This window comes from Apodemus sylvaticus, chromosome 16 (genome assembly GCF_947179515.1).
Source record: "Apodemus sylvaticus chromosome 16, mApoSyl1.1, whole genome shotgun sequence".
NCBI classification, from domain to species: domain Eukaryota; kingdom Metazoa; phylum Chordata; class Mammalia; order Rodentia; family Muridae; genus Apodemus; species Apodemus sylvaticus.
The window spans coordinates 14,941,121-14,947,960 of record NC_067487.1 but is presented as its reverse complement, the minus strand read 5'-3'; positions in this window follow the sequence as shown (position 1 = coordinate 14,947,960).

The window sequence follows — 6,840 nt, the reverse complement described above, 5'->3', positions numbered from 1 at the left end:
TTTATTTTATTTTATTTTTGAGACAGAGTTTCTCTATATAGCCATAGCTGTTCTGGAACTCCTCTGTAAACCAGGCTGGCCTGAAAATCACATGTATCGGCTGCCTCTATCTCCTGAGTGCTGGGATTAAAGGTGGGCACCACTGCTGTCTAGCTAGTTGCTGGATTTTAAATCCCTAGTATCCCGATGATTCAATGACACCAACATTGAATATTCTGCCATTGATGGGAGGAATCATAGGTGAGAGATCTCTTGAATACTTGGCCATGTTTCGCCCTCTCATCTGTGCAGAGAGGAAGATCTGGATCCTTAGCCTTATGGAATGTGATACTTAGCTTTCCATGCTTGGGCGGCCATGTGAACAGGAGTAATTTATGGACACCATTTTCCATTTGCATATGAAAGAGGCTGCTTGTTCTTTATGGGTGAGAAAATGGCTCCTTTGGGTCACAATTAGCCTATCAGGCAATTAGTCACAATTAGTCACCAAGCTGGCAGTTAATTGTGCACACAAAGTTGTTTAGACAAAGTAAGACTGAATTTTTTAACTTGAGCAATATATTCAGAGCTGTGAGTTGTCTGCCTTCTGCTTTGATCTGGTTTAAGGTTTCTCATTGTTCAGAGAAATAATTTAAACTCCTTTATTGACTCGGAGCTTATTGTTGGGTAGTGTATAGAATGGAACATTAGAAGTTGTGGTTGCAACCAAGCAATTAAATTGCTTTCTCTTGTTGCTAAACATGATTAAGAGGCGTGCTTAAACGGCACAGCATGGAAACAGTATTACCCTAACAACGAAAGACCACAGAAGTGAGGAAAGGCCCCAGGGCAGAGACTCTGGGAGGGATATATGGGCAGCACAGATGGACTGACTTCTCGTTTCAATTCTGTGAATATCGAGAGTCACTCGCAAGCATGAGGAACAGCAGCACGACGGCGTGACCCTCTTAGGGTCTTTGCATGTGATATTCCACTGGAGGATGAACAGATCTCTTTGGAGTTAGAAGATCATTGAGAGCTGACTGGTGGCCATTGCGTAAAGCAGACAGATTGCTGGGATGTTTAGGATCGGTAGGCGACAACTCTGGAAGCAGAGTGTCACCCGAGTTCTGACGGTAAGGAGCTGGCATGAGCACCTCCAACACCAGGTAGCAAAAGACCTGAAATAATCTCAGAGGTATATCGAGGTGAATCTGTGAAGAGCATGTTTGCTCACCAGGTTTTTGACATGCTGCATGCATTGATATTGCACATGTGAAAGACGAGCTATGCCTTTTGACTTTACTGCAGATTTCTGCCTGAGTATAGCTACTTGTAGACATTTATGAGTGATCCGATGCTATGCTAGGCTTGAAATTACATTTGGGTTGGTGGTTTGGGTTCTGTATATTCCCTAAAGCATGTAGACTTTTGCTGGTTATTAGATATGGTTAAGGCAGATTCTAGGATACAATGTATTTTAGGATCTTTGATACCCTCTCAAATCTAACCTTTCTAGAAATGAGGTCATGAACAGGGAGATGAAGGAATCATCTTCCCCACATGGGGCCTTTCACAGCTGCTGCATATCAGCACTCACAGGGAAGACCTTGAACCTTCCACTGCCAGTCAGTGTGTCAAAGACTTCCCCTCCAAAATTACTCTATTGCTTCTTGCCAGGCTTGGCCAAGGATCTTGATGTCTGAGTACTTGTGGATGGAGTCTCCCTTCAAGTAGTCACAGACAGACCTAGCCTAGTGTGACAGAAAGATGAATGTGCTATAATTCCTATCTTGAAGCAGCTAGACAGAGTTTAGTAGGTTACTGGCCGGATTTTGCAATGGATGCTCCACATCTGGCCAGAGACCTTTTTGTTCTGCCAGTGGTTGCTTAAACTGGATTGACCTCGCAAGTATTCATAGTGTGCCTGCCATGAGCCAGCATTTGTTCCAGGTCCTGTGGTCCCTGGAACAGAGCAGAGAAATGGGCAGATACTCAAATGGGACCACAAGACTTCAAAGATGAAGTCAACAATCCCAGGAATGAGCTATACTAAATTAGAACTCAGGGACAAGGCAGATGACGCCATCTAGCCTGTTTTGTGGCTTTGAAGGAGTAGGCATGATAATCCTGTATTTTCTGAGCCCTCTGACACTTGTCACCCATCCCTGAGATTTTTATGTGATTTTCCTTTGATCATACCTGCTGAACCATCATAAACCAACTTTATGATTTGTTTATTATATGAGGCTGGGTCTCTATCCCAGGCTGGTCTTGAACTCACCATGTAACCAAGAGTGCGGCTTTGAGCATCTGATCCTTTGCCTCCACCACATTCAGTTTATATTATGCTATAGATTCCAGGGCTGTGTGTATGTATGCTGGGTACAATTAAGGTACATCCCTAGCCATAAACTTTGATTTTTAATTGGCAAAAATTGCAAATATGGGGGATGTAAGATGTTTTGATACATTGAACATTTTAGAATGAGGCAATCCGGCATGTCCATCCCTTGCATGCCACTTCTTTAGGAGTCTCTGCTTTCTAAAAACCTTCTGTTACTGCAGTGCTTAGGATATAGTACAAATAATGCTTGTGATATAATGGAGTGAGCTGGTCTTCTCTTATTTCTAAAGACGTCTTGCCCTCCTTTACCGTGTCTGAGACATTATAATCAAATGAAAACATTTAAATATAATTAACAAACTAAATTCCTCAACAGGTGCTACCTCTTGGGAGTAAATCTTTTTGGAAAGTTTCATCTACGTTTCTTGAATGTTAATTATGGCCACCCTGTTGTATTCTGTAGCTCCCTGCAGCTACTATGAACTGGGTTGCTGGAACAGAAGCTGAGGGATAGATGGGGAAGGGCAAAAAGAACGAGGCCAGGATGACAGTTTACCGATTGAGGCCCCAACTTTAATCGAGGTCAGGCCTTTTAACAGTTTGGGCAAGCACTTCCCCCCAGACTCAGGGCTGAGTTCCGGGGAAATCTTCTGGGGGTCCTTGTCTCCACTGCTCAGGCAGCTGGGTGGGTCTCCTGCTTAATTCAGGAATTCGTAGACCTGGAGGAACAATGAACTTAACCTTCACTCTGAGCTTCTCCACCCTAGGATAAAAACTCCTGCTGTAACCTACTTCCCTATTATGCCCTAACGTCAGATTCCTGTCCGAAGGTGGGAATTGCCCTTGGCCAATGTCAAGTTCCTACCATGTGGCATGACACCCCAATATGGCTCTGTATACCACCCCACGGAAGTATGATTGGAACAGCGTTATCTCAATAATATTTCAGTAATAACATAAATATGTATTGTCTATTTGGCCCATCGATATGAAAATTATTGAGTACTAGCTTTTTGAGTTGAAATCCTCAATGGAGAAGAGCTCAAAGAATAACATAGAGCATAACAGCCACAGACAGGGGTTCATTTAACGTTGATCTGGAGCTTTTACTAAGCTGCTGCTGTATCATAATTAGGTTAAAATGGTGTGTTAGTTGTTTTTATCCACGTGTATTCTTGACAGCAGCAACAAAATGTAGAAGTTCTAAGAACATGAAAAAGACAGGCCATCTCTTCCTTTTCTTATATAATAAAGTCAAATGCTTTCCAACAACAACAACAACAACAACAAAAATACTTGAAATAACTGTATCTAGTCACTCACTTACCAGCAAAACCTCTGTCCAGATGTAGCTGCCTTCTTTCCCTTTTTTTTCTCAGATTGAAAAAATAAATGCTTAGTATTTATTTACAATGGACATGGAAGATGTGAATCACAGACCCAATAACTCATTTTTATTCCTCTAAAATGAAACCAAAATGCATGATTTTCTGGGCTGATTTCGTTAATGCCAAAGAAAAGGTACAACCAGAACATGACAGTCATATTGACTGTTGAAGTCATCCATCTTCGAGGGAGGAAGATTTTACAATGGACATCTTATCTCCCAGCTGCCAAAGAGACCTGTTGTGAGTCTTGTGTGAATTTATGCTAGATAATGCTGTTGTTGGGATTTCAGATTGCTTCCACAGATTCTGCTTTAGATTCCTGTGGGTAGAGGTCGAGGGGGATGGGAGTGCTCCCTTGGGGAGGGATAATGTCTCCTGTCTCCTACTGAGATGCTTTGCAGGAGGCCAAACCTTGTTTTCAATGGGGTGGATAGCTGAGACCAAGATATAAAGAACCTAAGCAGTCTGATACCTGGCAGAAGCTGGGAGGCTGTCAGTACTGCTATTCTCTGGCACTATAGTCATGTTACTGTCCTTTGTTAATCAAGCCTAGACTTGTTTGGCTTGGTGACCACATTTCATAGTGAACACATCAAAATGTTTTCCTTGGAACCAAGGAAAGCAATTGGCTTGAGGATTTACTGGGGAAGTGGAGAAGGGGTGGGTATTGCTTGCTAATGGGCAGGTGAGTATCCTTGGGTCCGATCTAGTTAGGACCCAAAGATGCCCATATTGTAACCATGGAGGAGGTAGACTCTAGAGAACATGTCCAATTCCATTGATTTCACACCTGGTGCTTACATTCTGCTCCCCTAAAGCCAAACACTGTGCTCCAGGATACAATAGGGAAAGGCTCCCAGAAAAAAAAATGACCTTATTCCATTATTCTTTTTCTCCTTTGCAGCAAAAGAGAGGCTAAGAATTAGAAGGACCCCACTAATTCTTGGGACCTTCCACCCAAAACTCATATTCAAACAATAACCTGGTAGCACCAATCAACCATTGTCCCTTCAGAGAATGATCTATGTCTAGCAGGCTTGTGGGGAGTTTGGAGAATTAGCTGTTCTCACGCTTCAGCCCTGGACTGGCAAGTCAGGCTTCCTTGGGGTGGGAGGCACGGGCACCAGCAGTTCCTGGGTGATTCTGGAGGACAGATGGCTTTAAGCACAGTGATTTATTTTATGAATGAGAGAAGTTTGGAAATTTTACCCTGGTGTCATATAGAATGTGAATGGTGACATATATATTTTAAGTGCTTGGACCAGAGCCACCCTGAATTAATGACCCTGGTTGCCAGAGGAAACTGTGTAAGAGAAGAATTCGGTACGAGAGGTAGTTCTGATTTTGGAGGAAAATCACTGTTGAATGTGGTGTGTGTGTGTGTGTGGGGGGGTGTGTGTGTGAAATAAATGGCTTCTGTGTGAAAGCCCACTAAATCTTTTACATCCAGATACTTGGTGTGCAGACAGCAGGCTGAGTATTGAGAGGAGGGCTAGAGAGATGACTCAGTGGTTAAAAGTGATCTTCTAAAGGACTCTTGTTGGGGTCCTAGCCCCATGCCATTGATATCTATAACTCTGGAGTTCCCTTCGACTGGGTGGGTGTGGTATGGTGGCTCATGCCGCTTTAATCTCCAACACTGGGGAGGGAGAGGCAGGCTGACCTCTGATCTGAGTTTGAAGCCAGCCAGATGGATATAGTAAGCCCCCCTCCCAAAAGAATTGAGTTGGGAGGATGGAATGTTGGGGTAGGAAAGGGGTTTTGGTGGTCTTAATATCCCTACAGTGAGTTTAGAGTTAGTTTGGGGCTTAGATTTCACTTATCCTAAATAGTAAAGAGATATATTTGCTCTAAGGGCTGCTGATGTAGAGATAATATTATGCTGACATAGAAATCAATGTTAAAATAGCAATGATACATGCTTTCTGGGGAGAGTGGATGCAACTTTTAACTTTGTTGAGAGCAAAGGTCTCCTAGATTCTAGTACCACTGTGAACCGGAGATTACCTCATCAATTTTATTGCTTTTGGGTGTCCTAGGAGTCATCTTGTGATGTCATCTGCGCCTCTTTGCCACTTTTAGAAGATATTTGAAACCCTGTGTGGGGCACGTGAGGTGTGAGTGTCTCTTAGGGAAGACCACTCCCATGCTCCTGGGCATGCCTTTCTGAACATTTCTCACACACCCTTAGGAGTGTTATAAAATCTATCTTTAGAATTCCTAAATGTAGAGACTCTTCCATTCGACTGAGAAACAAATGATAGGAAGGGGAATTAGCAAGCAAGCAGATTAAGGGCTCCTTGAAAGTCAAGAGAAATAGATGAAATTCCAAAGCGTACTCTTGGACGCACACTGGATGGCACCTTCTCTGGTTTTTTTTTTTTTTTAATGAAGTTTTTTTTTTTTTTTATTTGATATAATTTATTTACATTTCAAATGATTTCCCCTTTTCTAGCCCCCCCCCACTCCCCGAAAGTCCCGTAAGCCCCCTTCTCTTCCCCTGTCCTCCCTCCCACCCCTTCCCAGTTCCCCGTTCTGGTTTTGCCAAATACTGTTTCTGTGGTATATCTACACAATGGAGTACTATTCAGCCATTAGAAACAATGAATTCATGAAATTCTTAGGCAAATGGATGGAGCTAGAGAACATCATACTAAGTGAGGTAACCCAGACTCAAAAGGTGAATCATGGTATGCACCTTCTCTGTTTAATTGCTGTCTGCCTACTGGGACCGAAGTTGTGCTGAATAAATGACGGCTTCACCCGGCCACCTGCTGTGAGTGGGATTAGCGGGCGGGCGGGCCGGGAGAGTTCTTTCTCTCCGGGACTGTGGACCATTTTGCTCAAGAGTTCTTAATTCACAAGGAGCAGCCCCGCCTCCTGGGTAGCTGTGGCCCTTCTCTGGGAGGAATAAAAGGAAAGTGGAGTGAGACAGGGAAGGTGTGAGAAGAGTTTCTCACTTGGTTATCCCAGCCAATTAAAGAGCAGGACCGACCGGGTGGGCTGGAAAACCCTGTAGAGTTGGGAGAAGCGGCCCGGGGGTGGTGGTGGGGTGGGGTGGTGGTGGTGTTTAAGAAGAAAGGGCTGGAAGTCAAAGAGAGAGAGGCCGAAATGTGGAAGAGATCT